Source organism: Protopterus annectens, chromosome 2.part0, assembly GCF_019279795.1.
Source record: "Protopterus annectens isolate FY-2018-M chromosome 2.part0, PAN1.0, whole genome shotgun sequence".
NCBI classification, from domain to species: Eukaryota; Metazoa; Chordata; order Ceratodontiformes; family Protopteridae; genus Protopterus; species Protopterus annectens.
In genome coordinates, this window is record NC_056728.1 from 1,580,231,240 (window position 1) to 1,580,244,798 (window position 13,559).

The following is a 13,559-nucleotide window of genomic DNA, read 5'->3' on the forward strand; positions in this document are numbered from 1 at the left end:
ACAACCACACTTTAAATACATCTATACAGTTAATTCTTAACCAGTAGGGACAACTGATACGGCTAATCACATAATTACAACCCATTAATCAAACACATATTCTCTTCATTTATTCTATACTTTAAAAATTCTAAAAAATATATATGATAAAAAAACTTTCATATAATGTAAAATCATATTAAACATAGCTTATTACCATATAGAATTAAAATGTTTTAATACTAAAAATCTATACACAATTTACATAACATTACACTTCCAAATGTTTCAATTTCAACACAGAATTAAACTTCCCCTAACATTTCTCAAGTGTTGGGTGAAAAGACTCATTTTGCTTACAAAACATCCAAAACTTAAAAGGGATGTTGGAAGGGCATTGAAGAAAAACAAGGGAACAAATGTAAAGGTAGATGACCTGGAAGATGTAGGCATTGTAATTTGTGTCCATATATTTATCAGAGAGAAAACATTAGGGTAAGATAAAATTATGATTTGCCCATTAGGTTACAGGTTGGGAACTGTCTTGCTAAAGGTATAGTGTATTTAGCAATGTGTTTAACTTGTTTTAGTTTTCATATTGGTAAAACAGACAGAATGTTTAAGAGGAAAATATACAAACACCTCAACAACATTTCTGCAAAGTGTAGCAAAAATTTTCTTTTTAAACACAGTGAGAAATGTGTAGGTTTTGATAAATACAAGTTTTGTATTATTGATAAAACTTATCAGTGTCTCAGAGGTGGCAAATGGGAAGCAAGGCTGGAATATAGGGCACTGTTTTGATAACTTAATGTTAAATGCCTCTGTTCCCCTGGGGTTGAACAAAATATTTTCGATTGTGCCAGTCTGGAAATTAAGAGCCGCTAAACTGTGACTGTAATTTTTTTACAAATCACATGGTATGTTTTATGATTATTTTTATTACTATTATTGTCCTGGTATCATGGGAAAACCAATATATTAATTATTCTTTATTAATTTTAAATAGCAACATATTATTATACACACCATATTTTTTTTCTATTGGACATTTTACTGGTAGAGGTTGTAATTTTCTAACTGATAAAACCAATGTATATGTATTCAACCTCACAAAGGGACAGAAAGTAAGTTTCATAAATATTTAGGTAGAATATTGAGTGTTTGCTAAAAAGATTCTTTGAATGGTTTGCAACCAGTTGTTTATATGGTGTTAAGTATGTAGGTTGTATATTCACATTTTTTTTTTTATTTTATGATATGTTTCTTTCAGTATTTCTAGATTATTATAGGCTGTTAAGCTGAGCCATTCAATTGGCTGTTTCATGTATTTTAGGGTGATGTGTGATTATTTGGTCTTGTTTTGATCAAGTTTTGGATCTAAACACAACAAAAGTGCTTAATTATTTTTTTTAATTATTTTATTAAAGAGCCTTTTTGCATTTATAGTTGCTTTTATCTTTTGTATTTGAGGTGGTTCAACACACTGCATTTATTTTTTGAAACTTTAAAAGCTGTTAAACACTTTAGGCTGTCTTTGGTGTGACAGCATGAAGGGTTTTACATACTGCACCCTTCAAACAGCTCCAGTGGCTAGAAGTGAAGCATTCCCTAACATACTCGCAACTGAAGGAAATATCCAAGTCTAAACAACACTCTGCACCTATATAACTCCCACTAGGTCACTGCGATCCTCTGACAAATGACTGCCGGTAATAAACAAATAAAAAAATTCTGCAGGAGACTCATTATATTCCTCACACTTTTAAAAAAGTCTGGAACTCCATCTCTCTCATCATCAGACAAACTGAAAATGTAAATTCCTTTAATTCTCTCATAAAACATTATCTCTCTGACAAATGGCTATGCCCATTCACTAAAGCAAGCAAGCAATTGCCCTCGACTCAAAATTGACTCATGGAGATTCTATTGTAGACCCCATAGGGTTCCTGTGGCATATTACAGAAGTAGATTGCTAAGCCTTTCTTGTGCACAGATACTATTGCTGCCCAGTTGTGCCTCAACCAAGTTTCAAACCCATGTCTACCCGGTGATAATCCTAGGCTTTAACTTCTGTGATATCAGGCTGGGGTACACATGCACTACCCCTACCTAAACACCTGTCCCATGATCAAAACAAAAAAAAAACTGAAAAAAAACACCTCATTGTTATTTTTTCTTCTCTGGAGTCAGCATCAAAATGGTCACAGTGCTTTACATCTATGATGAGTCTATTGCACATCCCATTCATCCCTCATGCTTTTATCAGATTTGATGCCAGGGCCAGCATGTATCCTGAGGGTATCCTAGGGGAGGTCATTGCTGTCCAACCATCAGCAGGGGGGATGCTACTTTAATCCTACCCCATATCACTCTGACAGGCATACTGTGGTTGGCCTCATGGAATATGCCATGGGCAGACCACACTGCCTTGCCTCCATGGCATGATGCTGCAGTCAGCAAGTTGCTCCTCTGCTTTGGCTAAACGCACTGCAATTTGCTTCCTGTTCTCCACCAGGAAGCTCTTACTGCTCTGCATGCCCTCCCTACATGTCGTCCTCCCCATTAGATTGGTCACTCCCCTCCTTCCTGCTACTCTGTCAGTCACCTGAGCCATGAATAAAACCCAGGTTGACTGGGCTGTAGTCTGGGTTTTATCCCTGTGCACCACTGGAGTGGTTATAAGTTTGTGAGGAACGTTAAAGAAATAATGACTAGACTGTCCCCTGCCCAACACAAGCTGCAGTGACCTGTGCACACTTCTGAGATACATAATCCTCAATGTACACCATTCTTCACTGAACACCTATGAACAGGACCAGTTTTAGACTTAATGGGGTTCAGGGCAGAGGTTACTACTAAGCCTGTGCCAAAATCCTTTTATACAGCATTGTAGTGTAGGAGGTACCAGGATCACAGTATTTCTGAGAGTTTGGATATTCTCTGATGCATTTTGAGCCTTGTTTATTTATTTTTTTGAAATATGGCATTTTTAATACTAGCCAGAAGAGTTAAATAAGTTATGTATATGCCCAAATATCATGTTTGTCTATAATAATATAAGTGCTAAATTTGGTCAACTTCTTTGAGACAGTAACAAAGCCAGGGACAAGGGGAAGAGGGTGCACACCGCCTACCTTGACCTAGCCAAAGCCTTTGACACTATTCCCTACTCAAGCATAATAGATAAACTCTCTCAACTAGGCATCAATCCATATGTTACCAGATGGGTAAGAAACTGGCTCACTGATAGAACCCACCTAGTCAAAATAGGTGAAGCCACCTCAAGCAGTAGACCCATAACAAGTGGCATACCCCAGGGTTCAGTCTTGGGGCCTCTGTTATTTGGGATATAGTTTTCTGAGGTGCAGGCCAAAACCAGTGGGCTATGGCTGACCAAGTTTGCAGATGACTGCAAGCTGGGTGCTGTCATCAATTCCCCTAGTGATGTGGACATCCTCCAAGAGGGTCTCACTCAGGCAAATGACTGGTGCCAGAAAGATAGCCTCAAGCTGAATACAAAAAAAATGCATCATCAGCTCCTTTGGGGAGAGTGATGTCCCCACAGATTATCACATTAATAACAAAGTGCTAAGCACCCAGTCAGTCGTGAGGGATTTGCACACCCTGGTTGATAGCAGCCTGACTTTTGACTACCATGTTGCTTCTGTTGTACGAAGAACCTTCTCCATGGCCCACCTCATAAGTAAGGGTATCTTATCCTGGGACAAGGAGGTCATAACATCCCTTTATTCTTCCTTTATAAGGCCCATTATTGAGTGCAATGCCCCATTTGGCATGTACCTCACAAAACACAAGCAGCAGCTGGAGAGACCACAGAGGTTCCACAGCAGGAGAATCCAGGGCCTCAAACATCTCCCATACACAGATAGGCTAAGAACCCTGTCCCTCTACTCAGTTTCATAAAGACTCCTCAGAGGTGACCTATGTCTGGCATACAAGGCGATCACGGACCCCACCTTGATGGGGCTGCTGCATATCCGCAAGTCAAGTTCCACTTGAGTAACTCACACGCACGGCCTCAGTCTGGTCTGTGACATTAGTAGGTCTTGTTTGCAAGTCATATTTTTGTCCCAGAGACTCCCCCATCTCTGGAATAGACTCCCTCTCCATGTCAAGCAGAGTACCTCTTTACCCCTTTTTAAGCACAACCTGGATAACTAGATAGGAAACAGAAAATATACCCCTGGGATTCCACCCGTGTCCCTGCTGGACAGAGGCATTGGGTGCTGACTTGTCTAAACATGGGCTAATCTCTTGGCTAGGCTTATAAAGGCCTCAGGATAATAGCCTAATAATCTCCTATGATCCTCCTATAATCCTATGGAAAAGCTGTTACCGTGTCGAAGCCCAGTTCCATGGTGGATGTTGTCTGTGCTCTACAGCAATGGATGTTGTATGTGCTCAACAACAAGACTAAAGCATAAGAGCTTTGAAACTTGTGCATGACAACATTTATTGTATACCTGTTGGGTGACAGAAATTTCCATAACAAGGCTGTTTTTTTAACAGTTTTGGAGCACAATAATAACATTCCATGTATTACAGTAATTCTTAAATTAGATAGCAGGTGCTTCTTTTTACTCCTAAGGAGGTATGCCACTGTTTCCTTTCAAAGTCCATTGATTTATGTGCCTATACAATTGACATTTTTGGAGTTGTCTGGTCTCAGTATCTGGCTTGGCTTAGTAACCCTGTGTATTTTGTTTTATAATGATCTTTTTATGACACTACCTTATAATTACTAGATATGCCTGATCTATGTGCCTTTTGAGTATTTGGAGTCAATAATTGCAATTGCTCTAACATAGGAATTTCTGCTTGTGAACTGTACTGCATGTATTGACTCTTAGACTGTAGGTATTTACATTCCTCTACTCTAGTATACAACAATATTGGAATTAGTATATATAAGCAATAGAGGTGTGGGGTGAGCAAACCCCATGTGAGGGGTGCAGAAGGATGAAGACACCTGGAGAGACAATTAAGAAATGTAGAAAGGAGTTGCAGAATTTGGTATCATACTGTTTGAATCAAAGCTTTCTTTTGAAACTTCAGGATTTGCATTATCAAGTCCCAAACCTCTGATAGGGAGCTGTTTTATTTACTGTGGTAAGTAGATATATACAATGACCTCTATGTAAGAAGTTCTGGTTTTATTGAGCATTTGGCTTGTTGGAGTAGAGGTGAGGCTTTTGAAGGTATATTCTTTAAGACCTCTAAATATGTAGGAGAACTTGTGTGCATGCTTGCAGAAAGTTTTTTTGTTTCAGTCAAAATGTAGTAAAGATGTGAAATGTGACATGGTGTATGGAAGTAATTTTTTTAATGTAGAAATTCAGCAGAACTTTGAAAGTAAAGTTATTTCGCGTGCACACACACACACACACACACACACACACACACACACACACACACACACACACACACACACACACACAGACACACACACACACACACACACACACACACACACACGCATTCACTTGTACAGCTTAAGGCTCCTTAGACTGGTACTTCCAATAAAAATCTCTGTTCCCTTATTTAAAACCCTCTGCTTACCTAAACATTACTACATTTGGCAAAGTCATTTGGATTTACAATTTTGCCCAGTAAGAATTAAAGGGTCATGATTTTCTTCCCTAATGCAGAAAGTTGAGATTTTTAAAAGGACTGTGCCAACTAAATATATCCTAGTGTTGATTCGTTGAAGGACCTTTATTTGGAGGATCTTCAACTAAAGTAAATCTGTGCTTGAAAAATCTGCTGAATATGTAATCTAGTTAGTGTTGGACCTTCAAGAACTCTAGCATCACTGAAGGAAATCTTTATATGAACTATGGATGAGAAGAGTGACAGTCTACTGCCCAGAATCAATAAGCTCATTTAAACTTATTTCTATAAATTCTGTCTCTTTGTAGTACGTAACTGCTGAATAGTCATACAAGACATAGGCAGACAGGTCCATTATCTTCACCTTAGCACAGTCCTTCCTTTTGCCTACACTTCTCTATGCAGCCCCCATACTAACCAACATACAAACTACCACCATGAACAAACTGCAACAAGCTTATCACAAAATTGCAAGATTCATTACCAACTCCCCCTACAACTCCCATCACTGCCTGTCCCTGAACGCCTTACAATGGCTCGAATTCCCTCAACTACTGCTACTTTCTCAATTTCAAGTTATTCACTCCATTCTGTATAGGCCTTCATCTTGTCCAGCTCTCATTACTCTTTTATCTACCTGTACCCCTTCTAGAACCCTCCACACCTCTAACCAACAACTTCTGAATGTAGATCATCCAAAGAAGAACACAGGCAAACTATAACTGCTCTATAGCCCACACTTAGAAAAAATTTCCTCTACACATACACTCCATCATACACCCTGCGCACTTTAAAAAGGAACTCAAACATTATCTTCTCAACACTAAATCATGTCTCTGCTCAGAACCTACCTGATATTTCCCCTTTATACAATGGTGCTTCTTCCCTCTGAACTCCTGAAAGCACCTATACCTTCCTACAAAGCCTAGGCAAGAAATCTGATTCACTTGTATATAACTTGTTTGATCACTTGTATAAAAAAAAAAATAGGGGTTCATATACTCATTTCTTTGAGACAACCCTCTTACTGCAATCTAAATATGTTTCAGTCATATTTGTATTGATATGTTTTGGAGTTATACTTGGTTATGGTATTTTCTATTTTTTGTTACCTATGTTATCCTAATTGTTTTGTAATTGGAGCTTTTCTCCTCAGGTTTCCACTGAAAACGGGCTCCTGGCCCAGCTGGACCAACCCGGTTAACAAATGTCAAATAAATAAATAAAATAAATGAATAAGTATTTAAAAGCAAACAGTCAGCAAACATTATTTACAAAGCACATCAGATTAAGGAAATAAATGTTTTTGAGATATTGTTAGTAGAACTAAAAATAATATGTTAATACACTTGCATGGTGCCCATAGTAGACAAAGTTAGGATTGTATACTTCAAACTGTAGGTGTGGTACAGTTGTATAGTTTAATAGTTGCCAGGTGATATTTTGGGGTGGATTTGAATTGTTGCAGGTTATTAAAAACCCTGATGTGGTTTGTAATTTTTTTCCATACCTTGGAGATGGTGATAGTGAATAGTGAGTCACTGAAATAATTATTAGATTTATTAGCAAAATTAGTTTAAATTCTGAAGATCTCTAGGCTCTATTTGGTGCATGCCTTTGCATGAGATTTGACAGTGAAGGTGTTTTAAGTGGATGTTGAAGTATTTTGTGTGCCATAACTAACTGGAAAAGGGTGATGTGTTGAGAAAGTTCAAGTCAGTTCAGAGTACTGAGAGCCATGTGGCGATGGGAGCAGTTTGGCAGGCTGCAGGTTGTTGTTCTTTTTTTTTGGCTTTTCCCGGTTAGGGTTCGCCACAGCGGAACTCCGGTCTGCTAATGATTGGCAGTAGATTTTTAGGGTGCCAAGGTGCCAGCTCGACGCCCAACATTCAATGAAGGCATGCCCATTCACGCATGTCTTTCGAATGCCACTTGACCGCAGGGAGGACATGCAGATTCCACACAGAAGGCGCTCCAGCCAAGAATTGAACGGGAGAACCTTTTGCTGTGAGGCAACAATGCTACCGCTGCACCACCAAGGCAAATTTGCTAAATTTCTTGTAGATGAATTCTCGCTTGTTTTTGGTGGAAGAGATGAGATTTCTGAATAATTTTGAGGCATATAGGTGGGTAGGAAGGATAAGGGAGCTGGCAGCTATTTTTTTACTATGATCACTTAGCAGCTGCTTTGATCTATAAAGAGACCCTAGTTTGCAGTGTGTCCTTTTGACTGCAGCATCAATGTGCAGATCAACCTGTAACTTGTTATCAATGTTACCTCCTAATAATTTTGTCCCGGTGATGTTTTCAATTTTTGTGTTATTTGAGAAGATAATGTTAAGGTCTTGAGGTTTAAGAACACTGAGATTTATTTAGCCAATTTTTTTACAGAGGTGAAAGCTTCCTGTGTGATGCTTTCTAAGGTGGGAAGATTTGGGGCTCAGCAAACTAAAGTTGCACCATCAGCATATTATATTATGGTGGCGAGTTTTGATTCCTTGTGCATGTCATTAATGACAATATTGAAAAGTATTGGCCCAAACATGGAGCCTTGGGGCACTCCTATAGTGATTGGAAGGAATGTGGAGTGGGGCTCATTCCATTTTACATATTTACATATTGGGTGTGATTGTTTGGATAACTGGTAAACCAGCTAGTTGAAAGAGTTATGAGGCCTATAAGATTTAGTCTTTGGAGGAGTAGTTAATATGAGAGCATGTCGAAGACTTCTGACAAATGAAGGAAAAAGCTGGAGGCAAAATTACCTGAGTTTTTACTTTGATTAATGGTGTCTAGGAAATGTAGCATGGCAAATTCCATGCTCTGGGTGAGCCATGTTGGGTAGAAGAAAGTAATTGGTTATCAAGTAGAGCAGCTAGGAGTTGCTGATGTAGGCATTCTTCAGGTACTTTGGAGAGGTGAGGAAGGTTTGCTATAGGACAGTAGTTTTTGACAATTCAGTGGATGTGCAAACTTTGTATAATTTGATTATGAAAGATTTCCATAGAGCTAGGATCTAGTTTTCTGTAATGGATTAATTAATTAAGATAGCTACAGGGTAGCAAATGGTGTTGGGAGCTATACTGAGATATTTGGATGGCAGGTTGTCAGGAGGTAATTTATTTTTATTTTATTTTATTTTTTTTTTATTTTATTTTACATTTGTTAACAGGGAAAGTCCGACTGGACACACATCCATTTTCAATGGCGGCCTGGGGAGAAAAGCTCAAAAATATCATACAGAGATATAGGTTCCATACTAAAATAAGTTATTTATAGATTAACAATTCCTTTAGTAAAGTCAGCATACATCATTCTAGTAGTAGGGTTTATATAGAATATAAAATATAAACACACAAGAACAATTTTTTTTCTTTCTAAATTATGAGTACTCTCAATATTTTATTACAGAAATAACCAGTGATTATTAAGCTTTACAGTGAAAGGAATTAGGGGACATTTAGTAGAATCCTTGAACATGGTATTGGTGCAAATTAACCTGGGCAGTAGCATGAATGAAGCCAATTGTTTGAGAAGTGGGTTCTCAGGAGTTTCTTAAATTGAATAGTGGAGGTAGTGAAGGTTATTTGGCTAGGTAGTGAGTTCCAGATTTTGGCAATAGTGCAGGCAAAGAGAGATTTGCAAGCATCATTTTTGTATCTGATAATGCTTATTAGGTTCTGAGAACTAGATCATAAGGCTCTGGTAGGGATGTGGGGGTTAATTATATTTTGAAGTGCAGGTTATTTTCTGGAAGGTAGAAGAGATTATGCGCTATTGTGAGTTGATTAAACAGAAGTAGCTGAGGTAGCTTGAGCCAATTGAGTTGGTTAAAGGTGAGACAGTGATGGAATTTGTATGAGGTTTCAGTAGCAAACTTGGCTATTTTGTTATAACAAGATTCCATTTTGTTCAGATCACTCTGGCAGAGATTAGTAGGGATGGGAGAGGCATACAGAAGGTTGGATAAGAGATGAGTTCTTGCAATAGTAGCTTTGGTTTGTTTAGTTATAAAGTGTTTGTTCCTATAGAGAAGTCCTAGTTTTTTATTAACTTTCTTAATGGTTTGTGCTATATGGATGCCAAATTTGAGGTTGTCTATTTCTACACCTAACAGTTTAGCATGTGCAGTTGGAGTGATTTGAATGTTATCTTTGGAGTGAATGGTAAATGGTGAAAGTGTTGTTGAGGGGGAGAGCATGACCTGGGCTGAAAATAATTAATTTAGTTTTTTGGGGGTTAAAAATAAGTTTGATGTTTGTGAACCATGTTTCGGCTAGAGTAAAAGTGTTTTGGGTGAGGATTTGCAGTTCTTTTAAGGTGGGGGCAGCACTTAGTAGGGTGGTGTCATCTGAATATCGTACTACTGATTATATTGATGCTGTGATTGATGAGGAATTGATTTGGTTGGTGAATAGTGAGAACAATAGTGGGCCAAGGATGGATCCTTGAGGGACACCTATGGATACTGGTAGGATACTGGTAGCAGGGGGGACAGCTGGTCATGCCATAGGACTGCCTGCTGTCGACCAGATAAGTAGCTAGTAAACCATGATATAGTGGCGGGGCTGAGGCTTAGGGTAGATAAAGTTTGGAGGAGAATGTTATGGTCCACCATGTCAAAGGCATTAGATAAGTCTAAGAAAATGGAAGATACAAATAGTCCCTTGCTTCTGTTGTGGTTAACTATATCTGTAAATTATAGTAATGCTGTGGTGGTGCTGTGGGATGGTCTAAAGCCATGCTGAGTTTTGGAGATTAAGTTGTTTTGTAAGAGGTACCAAAGTAGTTGGGAATGTACAACTCTGTCTAATATCTTGGATAGAGGTGAGATTATTGCGATTGGGTGGTAGTTGTTGAGTTCTAAGAAGTTGCCCCATTTGTGCAATGAAATAATGTGTGATGTTTTCCACAGGGTGGGGACTTTGAATTCTGCAAGTGACCTGTTTATGATGATAGACACAGGATAGGCTATGGCGTCTGCTGTTATCTGAAGGAATTCGGCTGGTAGGGTGTCAGCAGCTAGTCTGGTTGGTTTGGGTTTCGTAAGGAGCTTTGAAATAATTTTAGTGAGTACAGGGTGTAGGGAAAAGTTGGTGGTATTCTTTTGAGGAGTGGGGTGGGTTTTGCTAGCACCTGGTATAGGGCTGCTAGTGGTATTGAGGGCGTTGGTAAGGGTTTGGACTGTTTCGGTAAAGAACTTGTTAAATTGTGTGGGAATGTTGTCATGGTTGTTTGGTAGTACTGGGGTTGGGGTGGTGGCTTTACCTGGGTGGATTATGCCATTTATTGTAGCCCAAAATTTCTTAGGGTTGATGGCATATTTTTCCTGCATGTTTTTGTAGTAGTTACTTTTGTCTAGTATGATTTGTTTTTTGGCTTTGTTTCGAAGTTCTTGGTAGGTTTGCCTCAGATTACTGTTTTTTCTTTTTGATATTGACTCCAGGCCTGCTCCCTCTCTTTCATTGTAGTCTTAGTATCTTTAGTTAGCCATGGAGCATAGTTAGCTTTCAGTCTTATAGTTCTGTCGGGGGCATGACAGCTTAGGATTTGCAGGAAAGTGGAGTTAAAGTACTGTACAGCATCATCTAGAGAGAGTAGTTTTAGGGGTGTCCAATTACAGCTTTGTAGTGAATTGATGAAGTCAGTTGTTTTAAAGGTCTTTTTGTTACGTATTACTCTGAGGTTGGGTTGGCTTATGTAATGGGGTCTGTTCCGAATTAGGTAGGTTGATTGATGATCACTTAGACTGTCAGGTAGACAGCCAGAGTGCCATGCTAGTGTGGGGTCAGATAACAGAATCCAGGCTAAGATGGATTCACATTTTGAGGTTCTGTCTGTTCTAGTTGGGGTGGATATAATTTGGGTAAATCTATGGAGGTTTATGTGGGTAGTTGGAGTGTAGCTAGAGCAGTTCAGCCAGTCAATATTAAATAGTACAGTTTCTTGTGGCATGGAGTTTGATATCCAGTTTAGCAGGTTTTCCATTATAGTAGTGTTATTGCCTGGGGGAATGTGGCCACCTGCAATAATAATATGTTTGTTTGAGTTTAGTTTTAATTTGGTAAGGATTAGTTCAACATCTTTGATTTCTTGGGTGTTATAATCAATTTGTTCAATGGTGATATGATTTTGGAACAATATCGCTATGCCACCTCCTTCTTTCTCTACTCTATCTCTGCATATTATGTTATAGCCAGGGGCTGTAATCTCATTATTATGGTGTTCTGGTTTAAGCCATGTTGCAGTTAGCACTGCTATTTCTGGTTTATATACAGCTAGAAGGGCATGATGGTCCTGGATTTTGTTAAGTACACTTCTTGCATTTATTTTAATGAAGAGAAGAGAGGAGGTAGGTCTGTAGTAAAGGGGGTTTGGCTGATTAGAGTCTGTGTAGGGTGTTGTGGTGGGCCCTGGATTAGGGTGAATGTCACCACAGTGAATGAGTTTGTGGAGTAATTGAAGATACAGTTTAGTTAATTTGTGTGGTAATTTAGTATGTTTTAATGAGGAGTGAGGGTTAGTTCTGACTAACAGCTTGTAGTGGGAGTAAGAGACTGATCTAGAGGAGGTGAGGTCTAGTTGTGTGATAGGGAAGTTACAAAGTTTCAGGGGGGGTGGATAGAGGTTTGGTTTGTCATTGTGGGGGGGTACAGATATGTAGTGGAGTGTAGTAAGAGGAGAGGTAGGAGAGCAGGAGAAAGGTGATGATAGTACATAGGTAGAGTAGTGCTTTTATTAAGTGGGAATGTTGTTTATAGTTCATCATGTTTGAAGAGTGTTTAAGGGTCATATCTTAAAGTAAGTGGGTTTGATATACTAATAATGAGTGATAGTAAGGGTGTGGTGAAGGGTGTTGGTTTGTAAGTGATATGTGTGGTATGAAACTCTAATTGGGTGGGAGGGAACTGTTAGAGGGTGTGGTGTCTAACTATAAATGTAATTGATATGGGGGTGGGTGGGAATGGGGTTAGGGTAGTGGAGCAGAGTAAGCGGAGTGAACGGAGCGGGGAAGAGCCAGTAGTCCAAGACACTGGAGAGTTTGGGAGACTATCGGTGTTATATTAAGGAGAGCCTATTACTGCAATATGTATCCTATATGGGTGGAAGGTAGTTATGTGGCAGTTAAGTAACTTTAGACTAAATTCAAACAAAGTAGTCCGTATATCAGAGATGTGTTGTGTAATTCAGGGAGCTGGAGTGTGGGCAGGATGGGTAGGAAAAGGTAAAGGTGCACTCTAGATTATAGAGGAAAAGGAGTGCAGTATAACTAAGAAGATAACAGATATATGGGGGGGGGGGGTGATGCCTGCCACTAATCTGTGTTGCAGCATTTGAGCACACTAAAGTCAGTCAGCTGTCCTTAAGTGAGTACACTATGTAAAGTACACTAAACCAAGAAAGTTAACTTGCATTAACTACTTTCAGGCTGTGGTTCTCTCAAACGTCTTTGCTGGGTCCACAGTATTTTTTGGGTGATTCTTAACTGATGTAGGTATTTGATGGGTGGTGGGAATCCTTAAATAATGGTTATGAATGGTCTGGAGGGGGAAAAGAGATAGTTAGTACTCAGGGTGTTTGCATACAGACTAGGACAGGTTTTTTGTTCAAAAATGGCTTTCTTTTTCTTTTTCTTATTGCACTACTACCATAGGTATGGAAGGTCCTAGCACAACAAGTTGGTCATTCAGGTGTTATATTTAAGCAGCTTTACCTTATAAACAGCAAAAAGCAGTTCAGGAGGTGTTCACTTATCTTAATTAAGCAGAGCAGTCATCAAACAGCAAGACCAATTTAGAAACTGCAAGGTCCCAAACGTGTAGAAATATCCATGAAACAGTAAGCCAAGTGGAGCTATGGTATCTGAGAGTACATTTAAATGTCTCAGTACAATGAGAGGAGGGTGGATATGTCTCCAAATCCATTTACCCCTGTAGGTCAAGCAG